General features: G+C 38.0%; 1 long non-coding RNA gene across 1 annotated transcript; it reads right to left on the bottom strand.

Moving 5' to 3' along the window:
- Window positions 1-802: 802 nt before the first annotated feature.
- LOC111758485 (uncharacterized) lies at window positions 803-1,891 on the bottom strand. The gene is made up of 3 exons (XR_002792666.2): window positions 1,744-1,891; window positions 1,368-1,473; window positions 803-1,188 (listed from the first exon to the last, which is right to left on the bottom strand). It is a non-coding gene; the product is annotated as an uncharacterized LOC111758485 (long non-coding RNA).
- Between the last annotated feature and the right edge of the window lie 8,796 nt (window positions 1,892-10,687).

Here is a 10,687-nt window from a genome sequence, read left to right as displayed (position 1 = left end):
GATTGCAACACAGGATGGTTTATAGGCAGCCACATGAAAAAAAACAGACTGGGTTGCGGGGGGGGGTTGCTAAGGTGTGAAATTCAGATAATAGTACGTTACCAATTTAAGAAGTCAGAGAAGAAACTGAACATAAACTTAGGACAATTAGTAGCTTTCTCTGGGTACAAGATACTGCAATAATTCTTCATAAAGAAATTGAATTGATGAAACACTTTGGTTATTGTCTTTTTCTACAAGCCCCCACTTCTTAGAGATGAATAAAAGATACACAAAAAGCAGATAAAAGTGTTACATAGGGGAATTTTACTTCGCCCCCTTTAGGTAACACCGAGCTGGACAAAATGGCTTCTATTAGCAGCGCGCTCCTTAACCATTACCCCATTCACATCCCGGAGAAAAAGCTATCGCTCTGCCACTAGATGGCACCGCCACAAATTGGGATGGACAGTCCTCTGTGGACCCTAAACTTAAAATATAACAATTTAGACAAAAAGCAATAAAGATTAAATATACACCAAAATGCAATAAACATTAGAGTGATGTAGAGAACAGTGCAACAAACAAACAAAATATACTGAAGTAGTATTGTCCCAGTGGGACATAAATCACCAAAGATCCTACTTTATGACTAGACTCTCTCCCAGACCCACTAAGATATAATGTTATTTGTCCAACATATTTTGGCTCCCAATATTTTTCCTTTCAAGCTATTGAAGTTAATATTTAACAAACACATATTCTGCCAAGTTTTAATGTGATATCATCCTCTGAAGAAACAAAGTCCAGAAATAATTTGTCTTTTTGGCAATATTTATTAGTATTTTGACACAAAACCTGAATTATTATTGAAAGTAAATAGGAAATCAAGGACTCAGTTTTCTGGGATTTTTTTTAAAAGGTACTCTCAAGGTTAACGTGTACTCTGTGGCAATGAAAAAGCAGATAAATAAAGGCCGTACGGTGCCACATAATCTGTAATATTTCCTGTAACTGTGACTACTTTAAAAATAAAATTTTCTAGCTGACAAAAATAATTTCCCCTTTTGGTTTTGTTTATACATTACTGTGCAGTCTCCAGTGTCACAGATCCGAACACAAACTAGGTGTTCCAGGTCGCTCTGCTTCCCTTTCCACTCTTTATCTATCATTTACAGAAGCTCTGAACTTCCCAGAAGACCTTTTTACCTTTAAAAAATTAGAGGCATAACATGTAATTTATATCAAAATATATTAATTTTATATATAGTATATATTACTTTATTACTGAATACAACTGTATTTTATTATATTATCATGCAAATTACATTTATTGCATAATTGTAGTAGTAGGTACATATATTTTATAAAGTTTATTATATACGCACCTCCCACTAAAAATAGTCCCAACTTGGTGAACCCCATTCAGGAAGTTTCTGGAACACCTACTGGAACAATGCGGATGACAGCAAGTTCCCGTCTTCAAACAGCTGGCTGCGTTTAAAAGAACCGCAGGAAATGAACCAACGTCCAACCTGTTAGCCACTTCCCAAGGGCAAATGGCTGCACGTCCTAGGGGACCTGAGATCGCATTTGACATGACACCCCAAGGCTGAAAAATGGCCTTACTCCAACAGTTTCAGCTTGACGTGCGTGTGTGTACAAAATGATATGTACACACACACACACACACACACACACATGCAGAGCCAAGCAGTGTGGACATTCTGGTCTAAATTTAAACAGGAAATAAAGCTAGCTCACCATTACATTTTGGCCGTGGAAAAGATGACAATCCCAATAATTTTGCAAAACACCTTCAAATAAATAAACAGGAGGGGATGGCTGGGGTTGATGACCTACCAAAGCAGCTCAAAAATCTGTTTACAAGAAACTTCCCAAGCTTAGAGAGGCAGTGTTCACTCAATAAATCCTCCTCCTCTTGGCGCTGCCTGCACTGTGCGGATCTGCATTGTAATTAGGGCTCCTTGGCATGGGCAGCGGGAGTCAGGGAGTGGGACCCTGTGTGAGCATTTTGTGTCTTCTCCTTGGGAAAACGGCCAGTTGGTCACTGAGAGTTTGATTCCTTAAAGAGCTTTCACATTCTTCATAATTGTTTGTTCTGAGAATACAGATAGAGCAAGGAAAACCCAAACCTAACAGAGGCTTCCCTTCACAATGAGCAGCTACAACACTGAAGCATATAATATTTGACAGCCTTTTGTGAATAGCAGAGTCCGTGGATTTTTTTTTTCTCCAGCAGTGGTATCCTTTCACCTCATTATAAAATATAACCTGTCATAGCTAAATTGAGGAGTTTTTCAACAGGGCTGGAAAATTCATCTCTAATTACTGTATAGGGGAATGTTTCTGAATTATCAACTGTGCAGAAATACTAAAAGCCAATCAGACTGCGGTGGTGAGCACATGCTCCTTGATAAAGAAGCAAGGTAGCTTCTTTATCTCAGATGCTTTGATTATAATGGCTTTTAAATCCATATAATAAGAGATGAAAAAGAAACTCAATCATTAGTCTAGTAGTATTGTGTGTACACTGATCTGTCCACACACAAATTGGCTTACACATTTTATTGGGTCACTAGATTTCAATAGTAAAAACCTAAAAGTGCGCTCTAGGACAATTTCTAATGGAAGTTTTCTTTACACCAACTTAACGTGTTGATTATTATCTCGAGGTGACAGATTGTTTGCAAATTTAAGTTGGGCCACTAAACAGCTGATGAACCTGGCAATTATTCTCTTTCTAAGCTTTAGTTATCTGTAAAAACAGACAGATAGATCATCACACCTGCACAATGTGACTGCTAAGCTGATTAAGTATTATAATTCAAAATATTGAGTACAGTTAAAGTATTGCAAAATGTTATTGGAATCTCAGCAAGTTAATTCCAATCTACCACCTCCAATGCCACCCACGAGAGTAAAGACACCAAGACATATTCCAATTTAAGGGCAGCCAAGAAGTCCTAAGTCCGATCCCTTTGAGAATGTGTGGATAAAGGCCCTGATCTAAGGCCTCTCCCAGAATTTATCATCCTGTGAAGAAGGGGTGGCTCAGGGATGAGTGACAGTGAGGACAGCAGGAACTATGTGAGTAACTTGAGCTGGTTAGCCAGGTACGGGAGAAAACATCTTTGCAAAATGCAGAGATAAGAATATGTAGAAGGATGAACTTGCATAATTCAATTAAGGTAGCAACTGAATTGTTTTTGGAGGCTCTTGCTTCAGTTTCTGACATACAAACTTTGTGCCCTGGGGAGTCATAGCCTCTTTCCCTTGAGGCTCTTACCCAGTTAACATTCCTGGAACTGACTGGTTCTACCATCCCACTATGCTTATATATTTTAGGGAGAGCACAACTGGAAGAAACAGGGACTGTCTGGCCGCTTTAGAGATTACATATCAAGACCTCAGCTAGCCTTATTTGCAATGCTTAGAGCCAACTGAAGAGAGAAGGAAACACCATAGCCAGCTCTCTACATATCAGTATAAGGAAGTAAGTCTCAGATATTATAATCAAAGTTGCAGCTACTGTTCTGCATTCAAGGGGAGTCATTCCTGTTGTCTCCCACAATTAAGTGAGATTATAAATCTCAAAAGTTTAGCAAAGTGTTTATTGCATTATAAGCACTCAATCAGTGGTAACCATTACAACTGGAAGCATTTTACACTGAATCTCTGAGAGTTTCATCTTGCGACTGAACATTAGGCTTGGAAAGCAAGAGTGTCAGGTAGAAGGGCCTCTTTTAGTCTGGTGGGCATAAAACAAAATACTTCATGTGTGCATCTTCCAGTGTAAACCAAGACAGTTGGGTTATAATGGGGTCAAACTAATGGACCCTTCGTCATCTGGCACTCTGAATCCCATTTTAATTAATGGTCTCTAAGTCAGCATCTCAATTCTTCAGATATGTCAGCTACTCAAGATATTTCTCAAAAAATATGATTGTCATGGACAAATGATTCTGAACGGAACAACATATAGCATAATTATTCTAGAAATTCACTGTACACATGAGTGTATCAAAGGTTCTGAGAAGTCCTGCAGCAAAGAGACCCTATTTCCTTTGCTATATTTGGATTCCTTACACTTGTCTGCTAATAATTCACTGAAAATCCATTAGTACTTGACATGGCAGTCATAGTGCCAATCACTTCATGCATATTGACTCATTGTATCAAAAAAACATTGCTATGAAAAAGGAAGGAGAAATTGAGTCCTATAGATTATGCTTTGAATAACAAGTTTTCTATTCAAATCTGAGATGCATGTTCCATGGACTATACTACCAAACATAGTACTTTATGTTTTTCTGGTTCTGCACATCTTCTACCAAAATTGGGAAAAAAATAATCAAGGAAAATGAAATTAATAAATCAATGCATCTAAAATCCCCTGACCATTGCTATTCTCCTTCCAATAATCCTGATGGTATTTACAACAGAAACAGATAATAGAACTATCTTAAAAATTTTAAGTGAAAATTAAAGTGTCTTTGTGTTCTACTCATTATTTCTATGTATATTCTCTATATTTAAAAACACCCAGAGGATATGGACATAAAGCAAGAAAGTAGAGGTCATGTGTACTCTCGCTCCCTGTTCGCCTCCTCCTTCCCATAGCTCAGCCATTTAACAGGTATTCCTAAGCTTTCCAAGCATTCTCTGACTTTACATATATGAAAACATATCTTTGTGACATAATTGGAAACATGATGGATTTAGTTTCCCTCAAATATACAGCTAAAGAGCTTTCCACCAGATCATCTTCATTCCCTTTAACTGCTATGTAGGATGTCACAGGATGAGTGAAATGTCACTTAAATTTTGCTCATTGTTCACTAGAAGGCATGTAAGAATTTACAAATACAATCTCAAAAAAAGAAAAGACCATTTCTGCACGTTTCTTTGTGTACAAGTGGAGTTTTTTCTCTAAGTTGGAAATTCACCAGTGAAACTGCTTGGTTAAAGAGATTTGAGCATTTAAATTTTGATAGAATTTGCTAAATTACCCTCCAGTAAGGCTGTTCCAATTTATATGCCCACCAACAGTGTCCAAGAGTACCTGTTTCCCCACTGGATATTAGCAATCATTTTGCATTCATTTCTAAAGAGTAATCAACAGGACTCCAGTAACCCTGTTCTGAAAATGGCTCCCTAAGAGGTTTAAGAATATGTCATTACACAGGAAAGAAAACAATTATTTGGTGTGACCTCACCCTGTGATTGTTATAATAATCATAATAATAATATTTTAAAAACCTCTTGATTGAACAGCTACTTACCCTAGACTTTAAAGACACTAACTGCCTTACAATGTTTTCAGTAGATCAATCAAGGTTATTTATTCCCATTTTTCAGATGCAAATTTAAAGCATAGAAAATATAAGTAAAAATTTCTGTCAGGCTATGTGTAAGAACAGCAAAATAAAAACCCAGTTCTTTCAACCAGTTCTTGTGAGTTCCTATCTTTTTTTTTTGTTTTTTGGTTAGTGATAAGTATTTAAAATTAGAAACCAAACTCTAACCTGTACTCCTTTGAAGCCAACTGAAGTCCAGCTACTCATACCAGGTATATTTCTGCTTTCTCTTCCAGTTAAAGCTGAAAGATGACTTAGAAGTACTGGGATTCCAAGTCAATGAAACTTGAAATTCCATTCCCAGACAAGTAGGGACCTTTACTCTTTCTAATAAAAGTTACTGGTGTTCTTTTATGGCTGACTCTGCTCATCTGAAGGGAAATACGCAGAAAATAAGGTACTAGCTATAGACTTCCATAGTTACTTCTCTCTAAGCTCTAGATATTCATGGAAGCATTCACAGATTTTTGAAATTGCTGCACAGTAGGTGACAGGAACATTGGCAACTTACTCAGGGCATTTTTGTAATCATCACTTCAAGCTCAGCCCCAGATATGTGTCCTAGAGGGAAGCAATGTGGGCTTTCATGAATGTCTTGTTTCCTTCCTTAACCCAAAGGTACTTGCTCACAGATAATCTAGTGAAATCTCTAGATTGATGACAGGTGGCCCATGGAAGGCAAGAAAACTCGTTCATATCTAGGAGCCACCTACTTGCAGACTGACATGAATACATTTTTCTGAATAGTCTTATGTTTTATATTTTGATCTCAGGTCAGTTTTAATGGCATCATACAAACTCAAGGAGTTGGAAAGCTTACAATGAAGTGGCTCTCCAGACCTGAAACTGATTTTTTTTTTTCCCATGAAGTAGTTAATGTGCAGAAACTTTAAGAGTGAATGTCAGCAACCTTATCCTTCCACAAAGACATTCCTTTCCTCTACTACCTGCTTCAGTACATTGACTTGGACGCACTGGTCCCGCACTACATCAACCCGGGCTCCATCAGGACCCGGTATGCTCTGTCTAAAGCTTTGACACATTTGTCACAACAGCTAAGGTTGAGGAAAAGAGTTGAAACACTTTCAGAGGCTTGTTATGACTCCCATGGTCCTGCTGAGTCCTCTTAACATGCTTTGTTCCAGCCTTCCCATCAAACGTGAGCACCAGCCACTTCCCCTGGCACAGTGTGAGGCAGAGGCAGGAGCCTTTGAGCTCCTGTCTCCGTCTACAGATCATTAGAGCAAAGGATATTGTTCTGTACATCAAACCCTTCATGACAACTTCCAAATGAGGGAGAAAGACAGGAGCAATAACAATGAGCTACCCATGCCCCTTTTAATACAGGTGTCCTTTTAATGAAGATGACTCCTTTTAATGAAACTTAATGCTAAGGTCTTAGGATTGGCAAGGGGCATTGGGACATAGGTGATAAGGGACAGGGTGGCCAGAGAAAAAGAAGGGGACAGGGACTAAGGAATAAAGACTATTTATGTGGTTTCCTGGGCATGTTATCCTGCTGTTCTGTCTCCCACTAAGAACTGTAGATCTGTGGCTCTTTAGAAGTCCTCAGATAGCTCCCACTGTTTTCTAAAGTTTAGGTATCACAAAGGGATGGGACTTGAGATAAGACGGAGATTTGTGGTTGGATGAGTCTGTAAGAGACAAGCATGATGACAACTTGCATTTTCAGAGGGTCTTCCTCTCAAAGCTCAAAGCATTATACAGATTTGATCTAATTACTCCTCCCCCAATACTGATGTCCTCCAGGATACTGCACAGTAAGTAGCATGGCGGGGTGAGGGTGTAAATACCAGTGTGATCCGCTTCGTGAATGCTTATCAAGTTGCGGTAAGTCAAAGATTTTTAAAAACACTACAATTTTATTCAAATAAAAACTGATGCTCAACACTAAAACACAAATCAAAAGCAAATCCCTACTCTAAAAACTAATCAGTGCCTCAGGGTCCTGCTTCCTTAGTTTCTTCTCCACTTCCTCTTATGCTGCAAAATTCCGTAGAAATTATAATAAAAAAGAAAAAAATCACTTTCCTGGGGAAGACAATAAAGAAACTACCAACAGGGAATATAAACCACTCTCTCAAATTCCACTCAAAACAAGCAACACGACCTCCCAAAGGTGACAGAGAACCAGGCCCTGCTGCTACAGGGAGAAGCACAAACAGTAACTTTTACAGAATCCTCATGTAGCACCAGGGAGATAATCTTCTTGACACATTCTCCTTTAGGCGAAAATACTTATTGGGAATAACTTTAATAACTGAATGGCAACATTATATTTGAAAAATTATAAAATTTTTCCTATGAATAAGCTGAGAATTTTGAGAATACAAACTGTCTTATTACTACTATTTCTTGGCACCATTCTAGATATTAAAGAGCTCTTATCTCAGAATATCTATGAGCACCATGTTTGGGCTTTCAAACTTGACAAAACAGAGCTCCCTTTCCTTCTCTTTCTTAGAACACTGAGGTTGTGTTGGTAGTAGCAGTACATGTGTACACTTGAGAAAATATGAACTAAAATACGGTCCTACGGGTCTGTCGTGACTAAACAGAAAGTGCCTTGCTGTGGCAGCAAAGGGTTGTGGCAGGTTGGAGCAGACCCAAGCAACCCACATTATCTGTTGTGCTAGAGAAAGACTTTTGGCCTGGAATGAAAGTAATGTGTGAGATTTTGCTGGAAAACAACTCAAGTGTCCTCTTGTATGTTTTTCATCCAAAGGGATAGATTTTTACAGACAGCTTTGCATAGAAACATTAAAGGTATAGTTGGCTTCAATGCTTTTTTTTTTTTATTTGCTGTTTCCATCAGTGATAAAAAATTTTTTTTGATGATGGTGCCTTTTGGTAAGAAACTCAGAATACCTTCCAGTTCATGAATCACGTTCTGTTTTACATGGGAATATCACCCCGTGTCACTAGTAGGTGCAGAGCAAAGGCAAGAGATTCTAAAGTGAGAGAAAGGTGAGAAACCAAGAGGGAGAATATGGTCAGAAGAAGTGAGTAAAGAGAAGAGGGTTTGAATGATGAGAGATGAGTGAAAATCTGGCCGGATTGCAAGCTGAGCAGCATCACCCTCATATCACGTATGTTGCCTGGGGTTTCCAATGTTCTATCAAACATGAGAAAAGCAGATCATACTTTTCTACCTACAAATATATTTAAGGAAATTCACGAATATTGCAAATTTTATTTTTCACTATTTGGAATCATTGTAGCATAACAATCTTTTACAAATTAAAAAAGATAAACGTCAGTAACTTTCCCAGGTACAGCTAATATTTAGTTTATGGTTATTGACCTAGAAAATATTTTTTTAATGATTTTCTTTCTGCTCCTCAAACCCAGAGTAAGCCAGTAACAGAGATGGCATTAGTCTCCATGTACTCATCATGTTTTCCCTAGGATTTGAGGTCCTTATTACATAGAGTTGCACATAGAGTAAACCATAGAAGTGAACAAAAGAGAAGATGGAGGACAGCTCTTCTCACAAGACCTAGCAGTTATTGAAAACTTCAAGGGCTCCTCTATCGAATAATCATAGCCTCTGTCAAAGAACTGGAGAAACATCTGATCCATAGGTCTAATGTAGCTGGAATGATAGTGGATTTGAAATGGAATTATGTCTGTGGTGAGGTAGATTGTTTAATAGTACTAAACACAGAGTATAATAGAGTCTATATCTTACATTTCAAAATTCCTTTTGAGCTTGCATTTATTCTATAGATTGACCTTCTAACCCAAAAAACATAACAAGAAACTATAGCTCAATAGACAAAGACATTAGACACAGAGCACAGAATATCAGATCTCAGACACAGAGTTCAAGAAATTAAAAATACAGAGATGAGCCAGTCTCAAGAAAATAATAAATTGGTAAGAATGTTCTGAAAAGAAGCAACACTTTGTAAATAGTTAGTTTGCTTTAGGCAGCTAAGTTAGATAAAAATATAAGCAGTCAGGTAGGGCTGGACCGACAAGGGAGCCAGTGCAGAAGACCAGATACTTTGTAACTGTGGGGGAGATAGACACTTCCCGCTATGAGCCAGCCCTCAAGACAAAAGGTAAAATTAATACACCCATATACTTCCTAAAAATAAGCGTCAGGGATTGATATTCTAAATAGGCATCCATCACCTTGAGTCTATAGTCAGAAGGAGCCACTAACCCAGTCCCCTAAAGGAAAAGGCCCTGTTCTATACTTATGCCCATTTGCAATGTGACTCACTTCCCCATTTGATCCTAATTTAATCAATTTCAGCTGAGCAATTACACCTGTAATCTTACTGGCAGGCCATAGCTTGGACCCACCTCATGCCCATCTTGTAATTTCCTTTTTTCCTACCTTGGGCTCACCTCACCTTTTGGTTTTGCTCTATAAAAGCTCCGAAAGTAGGGTCCTTGGCCACCCACTCAGAATTCTTTCTGCCTCTCTCTTAGACAAAGCCTTTCTTTCTCTCCATAAATATATTCTGCTCTTAATCTCTGTTTTTCTTAAAATTCATTCTTCATGTTTAGAGGGCACAAACTTGTACTGGACATCTAGCAAGGTGGGAGTTTCTTTCCCCTATATGAAGGTTGAGCTTTCTAGTTAATAAAGTCTGAATTTTGATAAAATTTAAAAGATGAAACATTTCAATTAGTATGAAAAGCTCTGATTCAAAATATAACATTTACAGAATAATATCAAAAAAAGAATGATATATGGAGAAAAAGTTCAAGGCAACAGAAAGATAAATGAATTCCAGAATAGAGCTATTTTTGTACATCTACTCAGTTAAGCAATTCACTGTTTTAGAAGTAGTTAGTGGTTGACACAGAAATATGGTGTAGCGTACTTATGATTTATAGCTCTGCTTTCTTGATTAAACTAATTCCATGCTAAATGAAATGCAATTTCCACTTTATAATTTAGGTTTAGTCATTCTCAAACTTTTTATTTTCATTATAAAAGTTCAGAACAAGGATATTTTCTTCTTCTCATACTTCCCCTCCAAGCATCTTAATTTACTTTTCTTCCTCAGACACCCCATAAATGCCATGAGTTTGATCTTTAACCCTCTTCTCTTCAAATACATACACAGTGCCTAAGGGTTATCTCAGTAACTCAGGCATTTGTTTTCCCAGATGTAATAGACACAGACAAACACTGCCCAGGTCCCCCTTACAGGGAGGACTCCTACAATAGCAGTGTGGCCAGCAAACTGTCTCAGGCTATGCCTGAGTCCCACAGAGCTGGTTCTGCAGAGGTCAGGTCCTTCTAGGGAAGCTGGTCTCAGGCCCTAAGAGAGATGCTGGTGAAA

The sequence above is a fragment of the Cavia porcellus genome, unplaced genomic scaffold (assembly GCF_034190915.1).
Source record: "Cavia porcellus strain 051 isolate PalLab524CR breed Dunkin Hartley unplaced genomic scaffold, mCavPor4.1 scaffold_6, whole genome shotgun sequence".
Classification (NCBI taxonomy): Eukaryota; Metazoa; Chordata; class Mammalia; order Rodentia; family Caviidae; genus Cavia; species Cavia porcellus.
This window is presented reverse-complemented; position numbering and strand designations above follow the sequence as displayed.